Source organism: Meleagris gallopavo, chromosome 3 (genome assembly GCF_000146605.3).
Source record: "Meleagris gallopavo isolate NT-WF06-2002-E0010 breed Aviagen turkey brand Nicholas breeding stock chromosome 3, Turkey_5.1, whole genome shotgun sequence".
Taxonomy (NCBI): Eukaryota; Metazoa; Chordata; class Aves; order Galliformes; family Phasianidae; genus Meleagris; species Meleagris gallopavo.
Window position 1 is genome coordinate 86962987 of NC_015013.2, and position 8781 is coordinate 86971767.

Sequence of the window (8781 nt, forward strand, 5' to 3'; positions counted from 1 at the left end):
AAAAAAAAAAAAAAAGACCATGGAGTATTAGGGTATTATAGGGCTACATTTATAGTGACATAGAGTGTCTCCTCATCTGCACCAATGGGCTAACCACATTATGAAGAGGCAGTTATACTGCACAAGGACATGTAGGCTGGAAGGACCCATACTGAGACAAGGAAAACCTTGTACTATTATAGAACCATAGAACTGTTTGAGTTGGAAGGAACTGTTCTAGTCCAATTCTCCTGATCCAACACAAGGATGCTGTGCCATGGAGTCAAATGCACATGAGTGGATGCATGAATCCATGCTTTCTTGTGAAGATACACATTTCAGTGGAAGATATCAAATTTTCTAATGATCTAATGTTTCCAATTCTGTTCTGATGAAGGAGCAGAGGAACTAAACAGTTCAATAAACAGCTCTTCAGATTATGTTAGTACACGTAATGCTATAGTTGCATCACAAAGATGCTTGGTCTTGGCTTCTGTCAACTTATCAGTCACCCTCCCTTCCTGGTTCTAGTCTCTGTAAACAACCCCAAAATAATACAGATGGAGCAATGCAAGTGATGCTGCTTAGCCATCTCTTACAAAAGCAGGCTATTTATGTGTTTAAATAGATAATGGTTTAGACACAGATGTTTTTCTCCAAACAAACTAGTGGCTTAAGTTAATTTCAGAGCTACTGAAGGCAATTATGTGATTTTGTATACTTAATATCCTTCGAGAAAACCCAACCACAACAGCTGAGTGAACGAATGAATTGTCAGACAAGGAAATCCAGAGGGGGGTCCAAAATTTCCTTCCAGACACAAAAACAACTCCATAATAACTTTAAATATAGCTACCAGGACCTGCTAGTGGGATATATACAGTGGCTGGCTGTGCTGACAAATGAAAACTGATTTTGTAGTTGTTGATGGTACAATGCCCTTCATTTCAGTGATAAACTGAACAAATCCTGGATTTGAAAGTGCAAAGAAATCTAATTATTTTTAATACTTCTGCTTGAAAACTGTGTATAACTGGGTTTATCAGGGGTTTTCTTTCCCTTTTCAGTTTTTCTGTCTCTGACAAAATCTTTTATTTATAGCAAAAAGAGATATGACAGGGGGCACTCATTGAGCTTCCACAGATAAAGTTCCTTTTGTCAATGCACTGCAAGGGGCCATAACTCCCTGTATATGCATTTCCACATTAAATTTGATTTAGTGCCGAATTTTATGCCCTGTGAATCTCTGTGTAATTTTCTGTAGGATTTCCTTTCATAAATTGTTAATTGCATGTGTTTGAAGTTGCTCTTTTGTTGAAATTTGCCTGTGGCAGATTTTTGTCATGATGTATCTATAAAACAAACTCTGCCTTTGAAAAGAATGATAGGAGAGAAAAAGTTGAGTTTATCTGATATGCTCAGTGGTTCTTTTAAAGCTAAATTCTTAGGACTGAGGGTCGCACTTTGCTGTTATTCATCATATCTGAAAAATTATGCCCTAGCACAACATATTTTCTGTTGGATAATATCTTTTTCACTGGGATAAAATCATTGCTGCTTACAACTACATTTTTTTTATCAGATTTATTCTACAAATGGGTAGATGTTATATGCAGCTGGTGATAGAGGAAAGGAAAAAAAAGGGGGAAAAGGCTTTATCGGGAAGGAGACAACTTCTCTAAGTATCTGTACTTCAGCAGTTGACAAATCTTTGCATGAGAAACTGCACATCTCCAAAGACGACCCCTTCCCAGCTCTGTGCCTACTTTACTTCCCATTTGTATATTAGAAGGGCCAAAAAGAGACACTAAGACACAATTTCTTCTCTCTGTACACAGCGATATTAAGAGCTGTACAACCTTTGTCACATAAAACCGCCAAGGAAGGGACTGAAATGACCTCTCTTCTGGTTCCCATAGGCTGTTTACTCCACCTAGAAGCAGAAATCTAACAGGAACTCCAACCTAACATGCCATCACCAAAGGGCATGGTTCATCTTCAGAGAATTAGGGAATCCCCTGCAGGTGTGTGCTAGAGACAATTCTGTCCTGTAGCTCTCTTTTACTTCTCTAACGATGCAATTTCTGATTGCTCATTATAGGCTATTCCCTTACTAGAAATCAAAATAATCAAGTAAACGAAGCTTTTGGAAAGATATTAAAGATAATCACAGGGATGCAAGGCGCTCACAGTTGAAAGCTGTCTCATTTATTCTAGATTATAGAATCAGTGAATCACAGAATGACTTTGGTGGGAAGGAACCTTTAAAGATCATCTAGTTTCAACCCCACTGCCATGGGCTGATTGCCACCCACCAGTCCATGCTGCCCAGGTATCCATCCAACCTGGCCTTGAACACCTCCAGACATCCAGCATCCTCAGCTTTTCTGGTCAGCCTGTGCCAGGGCCTCACCACCCTCTGAGTAAAGAATTTCTTCCTAATACCTAACCTAAATTCCCCTTGTTTTAATTTAAAGCCAATTTTTTAATTTAAAGCCAATCTCCCTTGTCCTATCACTATTAGACTGCATATAAAGTCAGTCTCCCTCTTGCTTACAAGCTCCCTTCAAGTACTGGAAGGTTGCAATGAGGTCTCCCTGGAGCCTTCTCTTCTCCAAGCTAAACAAGCCCTAACTCTAACACTCAACCTTTCAACATAGGAGAGGTGTTCCAGCCCTGTGTTCATCTATCTCCGTGGCTCGCTTCAACAGCTCTGCATCCTTCCAGTACTGGGGACCCCTAACATGGACAGAGTATTCCAGGTGAGGCCTTACAAGAACAGAGCAGAGGGGGACAATCTCATCCCTCTCCCTACTGGCCATCCCAACAGCACACTGCTGGCTCACGTCCAGCTTTTTGCCCTTGCTTTGTTCACTCACCATCCTGCAAGTTCTTGCTGTTGGTCTGACAGCTGACTCTACTACGCAAAGCAATTTATATCCATTCAAAACCATCCCAGAACAGAAAACAACCCCCCTCTGATTTACTCAGCGTAGCTCTCAAATTCCCTAGAATTTCCCTCCAAATTTATATAAGCACAGATATAAGAAGTCTCATTCACATAAGCTGATTTTGTACTACATATTGCAGGTTGTTCCAAGAAAACCTTCTGCAGCTTTGAAGATAGAGTTTACATGGTTCAGGTAGTAAACCCAGGAAAGGTACTTTGTCTTTCCAGTCTCCATAAGCTCTGCCTACCTCTAGCAGGGATACGGCCAGCTGAAGCAACACTCAACACACCTCCACACCTCCTGCAAACTAACACATCTCCTTGGGTAACATTTTGAGTCTGGCTTTCACACAAAATGCAAATGCAGAGACATTTATCTCCTGCTTTATGGTATGTATAGACATATAAACAGCGAGGCTACACTTTATGAGGATCTCCTATTCTCACTAGCATCCAGGCTTCGAGATTCACGTTTTATTGCATGTAGAAAAATGAGGCCAGAGTGCCTGCATTAAAGATGAATAAAACACTTTACATGGAGGACCACTGTGCAGAATACTGCCATAGTTACGCTACTTGCTTGTGCCTGACACCTTTTTAATAGCACATTGGCACTGCAAGCTGCCTAGGACAAAAATGGCAGGAAGCAGCCAGTGTGGCCTGCCTACCCATAATATACAGGTTAAGAAGACAGATAAAATGGATTAGATAATCTTTCTCAAACCACCCTTCCAAAACAACTCACCCTGCAGCCTCAATGAGATTTAGAGCTGCTTCTCACCAAGCAAAAGCCCAAAGCAATTACAGGTAGAAAGGCCTCAGGCATGCACAGAACAAGCAGTCTGGGACTTCTAAATCTTTTAGAGGAGTGAAATAGTGCTATTGCAACTTCACATTATCTTTCACACAGAAAATCGCAGTAGATTGGCAATCTGAGCTCTGTTACCTTAGAAGAGGAGCTTCCCACAACAATGGGGGAGAAGAAATGCAATCACAAATTACTCATTGCTTGCTCCTCCTTTTCACCCCAAAATTGGGCACACTCAAAACTACTGGTTTTAGAACCTAAACAAAGACAACTTTCAGTGAGACCTTTTTCATCCTTCCTGCATGCATCACTAACACAAGCAAATACTAAAATGCATTCAGCAATTTCTTCAAGTTATGGAAATGTGATTACTCTGCACCAATGTAGCATGAGAAGAAGAAAAAAAAAAAAAACAGCATGGGAAAATTAGCATAATGGGAAGGGTTGAAGTGCATTTTTATTTAAATTAACTAGAATGTCTCATGTTGTGCTGTCTTCACTCCTGATCAAGTTGTTTACTTTTGAGCGATGTGGACCTGAAATTGAGTACGAAAATCACCATTTCTATCAGCCTTCTTTTGCTGGAGTCTGCAAGAAATTACTCATTTTAAGGAAAATGTGGGAACTGAAATTATTTTGCTGATTCGCTTTTCAGCATTTATAAATTTAATCACTCCAGACTCTGCAGTCATGAAGTCTAAGAAAATCCACTTAGTTTCCTGGAACTAGAAGAGAGTTACTAACAGAGTACCTAGTTCATACCTCCTACTGTTTCTTTCTTCTTCATTTTTCCTTCAAGACTTTATTACTTCACAAAATTCATTTTGAGCAATCCTGACCTCGGCTCCTAGGGCTGCTCTAGTTCAGAGTCGATCTCACTGTACTCCGGGTTGGAAAATTAAATGATGTGTCTGTGGCAGATGAAGAAAAGGAAAATAAGCCAGAAGCCTGAGGTTTAGCTCTCTGATATCCAAAATGCTTTAAAAAAGCACAGCATATTTTAACCTACAGGTGAAGACCAAATGTAGTATGAATGACCTTCCTTCCAGGTGATGGCTGAGCACAACCCCATAGAGAGTATTAGCTTCTAGGGCAAACTTATCCCAAGGGCTACATTTTGATATGCATTTTTGCCCAGCATAATTCTTACCATATTCTCATAATGGACAGAAGATATAGTTCGTCCTGTTCCTGTTTCCAGTCCTTCTCCTTTCTTTCCCTTACCTTACATGCAAATACATGGGTCACTCTGAAAGTAATGCCTCTGTTTATCTCCATGGAAATGAGAACAGATACTAAGAGCACAAGAGCACTATTTAACAGAGAAAATTCTAAGCTATAAAACGATGTATTTCAACATAGTTACCATTATTAGCCACGTACTTTCACCAGTGATGAACAAGAGCCTGCATGCCATGCTTGTAAAATCTGAACCAGTGGAGATGACTCACTGTTTCATGCTGAGAAAATATTGTCCACACAGTCCATCTTTCATCGATCTGAACCGATGGAAATCAGAAGGTGCCAAATCTGGACTATACAGTTGATGTGGTAGGACAATCAAGCCAAGGTTGGCAATGTGCTCCATGATCTTCAAATTGGAACGGGACCAGAGTTGCAAGAGAAATGTTCTCTCTCCAGACTGACTCTGGAAGTTCAAGCCTTCAGTTCAGTCAGCATCACGATGTAGCTAGTGGTCAGAGTTGATGGTTTGACTGGTTTCCAGGAAATCCATAAGGATCACCCCTTTCCTATCCCAAAACACAGTGCACATCACTTTATCCACTAAGGGCTCCATCTTGAACTTTTTCTCTAGTGGAAATGCACGTCTCCACTCCATGGGCTGGAGTTATAGCCTCCATTCACTGTACAAACATCCACTGTTTGATCTCCATTGCTTCATACGCACTTTCACAGAATGGCTTAGGTTGGAAAGTACCTTAAAAATCATCTAGTTCCACCCCCTTGCCTTGGGGGGTTGCCAATCACCAAACCAGACTGCCCAGGATCCCACCCAATCTGGCCCTGAAAGCCTCCCGGAATAGGGCATCTACAGTCTCCATGTCAGACACCATTTTGTAAGACCGCCCCTCTGCTGCCATCTGTCACACAGCAACAAAACTTAATGGAATACTGCTGAGGAGGTTTAACTTCTACTGCCACACCACCAACATCCACTTCTGATATCGTGAGCAGGTCCAGAGGAGGGCCATGAAGATGATGGAACACCTCCCCTACGAAGACAGGCTGAGAGAGCTGGAGCTCTTCAGCCTGAAGAAAAGAAGGCCCCAGGGTGATCTTATAGCAACCTTCAATGAGCTGAAGGGGTCCAAAAGGGAAGATAAAGAGGGACTTTTTAGAAGGGCATGTAGTGACAGGATAAGGAGAAGTGGTTTTAAACGGGAAGAGGGTGGATTTAGGCTGGGTATTAGGATGAAATTCTTTACTATGAGGGTGGTGAGATACTGGAACAGGTTGCCCAGCGAGGCTGTAGATACCCCCTCTCTGGAAGCATTCAAGGCCAGGCTGAATGAAGCTGTGAGCAACCTGGTCTAGAGGGAGGTGTCCCTGCCTATAGCAGGGGGTTGGAACTAGATGATCTTAAAGGTCCCTTCCAACCCAAACCATTCTATGATTCTACAATAATAAAATAGGAGGCATTACTTTCAGAGCAGCCCTCATAGATGGTCCTGTAGCAATGTGAGTTTAATGAAAGCAACAGTGTTAAGAGGTATAATTTTCCCATTTTAATAATCTAACAGCCTTTTCTTTACAAACTCATTACACTTAATGACTAAAGTCTGATCACAAATATCTAAACTCATCCTTCCCAAAGCCAACTGCCTGTACTGCTGGCATCTTCAGGTGGCTTCTCTGTGCATACAAAGCAAGCTGATAAATATTCCTTTAGGACTGTCATGAAAGAGAGCATTCACCTATACTTTTACAGCATCACATCACATTTCTAAAGCTGTTCCTGCCCTTTCCTAGCTGTCTGAATTACATTCTCATAACTCTCTGGCTCTGCACAGCTCTGCTGCTGGCTCTGTGTTTTGGCTGGCACTGCTTGCTGAGAGCTGCACTGTACATCATCTCTGGATCCTGATGCTAGGCAGAAAACTCCCCTGCTCGCAGTTCCCTTGCTGGATATCTGAAACACTCAGCGTTTGTGTAAATGGACCGTGTTCACAGATGCATCACAGCTGTCTAGAAAGGACGGTGTTGTTTCTGCCTCCTAACGTGTGTGCCATACAGCTGGAGAGCAGGTTCCTGCTAGAAAGGCAAACTAGGAAGCAAATGAGTCACTGGCTCACTCATTAACACCCATCTAGGGACAAAAAAAAAAAGTGAGAAGCCTTTTCCTGGGTTCATTTAGAGGCAAGAGCCAAATTCAGTTCAGTTTCCCGAGACAATTCCTAGCACGGGCACTGTGCCATCCTATAGTGAGAAGCAAGGGAAATAACAAGTATGCCTTTTTCTTTCAAGTAATTCACTGCTTTTCTCTTACATGGGAAGTATGAAAATGGGTGCATTTACTGAATCCTAATAGCTGTTATGCTGAATGGAGCACTTGGATTTGCATGGTAGTGACAAAAACAGAGTATATTTTTACGCCATGCACTTCAGATGAAAGCCACTCCTATCAATCCTCATCTCCTTCTCTGTTGTTTTTAGAGTTCTCAGCCATCTTTTCTCAAAAACACAATTGATTCCTAAAAAACAAACCTCTGACAGCAATCTTTTAATCTCTTCTCACCACACTGACATTTTCCAGAGTTTCAGTGGACTGAAGGAAATGCTCACAGCCTGAGATTGAGAAAAACTCCTCTTCAGTGACTGCTCTGCACAAAACACCTGTTCATTCCACAGCCCTGTCTGCATTCACAACACCACACCTATTGCCCAAAAGCCTGATCTGAAATTAGCACAGTGGCAGCTTCTCACTGCCCATAAATGGCTTTGCAGAGCCATTTGCAGAGCTGGGGTAGGTGGTCAGCGAATTGAATGGGAAGACAAGGCAATGCTTCTTTATAACAGTGAAGTTCATCTATGTGGATGAGAAGGAATAAAGCAGGATGGGACAAGACTTCTTCACCCAACCACAGCTTTTAGTACCACCCACGAAAGAACCCCCACTCAAATTATGTCAGCATTACAGCAAGCAAGATGCTGCAGCACAGAAATGACTGTCTCTTGGACAACAGCATTGCTTCTGCAGGCAAACATAGCCTATTTTTCACTCACAGCCTTTTCTCAGTAGACTTGTACAGTTGGGAATTATTACACACCAGACTTCACCATTAGGAATAATGAGGTTTCAAGACTTAAACAGTCTGTCTTCTGCAGCAAAGGGTGTTTGGTCCTTTGGTCCAACTCACAGAGAATTATTTCAGCACTAACTCTGAGCAAGGCAGCATCACAGGCTGGAAACATTAAGTCAATGTGATTTACTCAAAAAGATCTAGAAAGAGTCAGAGCCAGGCAGAGTCCATCTAAGTAATTAACTGGTGACTTCCATGAGGTGCCTCTCTTTGAGAAAGTGACCTCTCAACAGAAAGCAAATCGAGTCATTGGAGCCCGGGGAAGGATTTGTCCCATCCTAAATAGCCGTCCCATACAAGTGTGAAGTCAACAGCACATACAGCATGGCATGTCACCAGCAGAGAAACCAAACAGCTCAAAGTCTGAAGTCACAGAGTCATAGAATCATTTGAGTTGGAAGGGATCTTTAAAGGTCATCCAGTCCAACTCCCCTGCAATGAACAAGAACATCTGCTGCATCATCGGTTTGCTCAGAGCCCCATACAGCCTGACCTTGCATGTCTCCAAGGATGGGGCATCCACCAGCTCTCTCAGCAGCCTGTGCTGGTGCCTCACCGCTCTTGTAAAAAATGTCTTCCTTATAGAAGTCTGAAGAACAAGAAAGTGTCTGACAGATCATACCTACACGCACAGCAGTGATGAGAAGACAAAAAATTCACACTTCTCTCATGCTATATAAACCTTTTTCTTTTTTTTTCTTTTTTTTTTTCTTTTTTTTTTT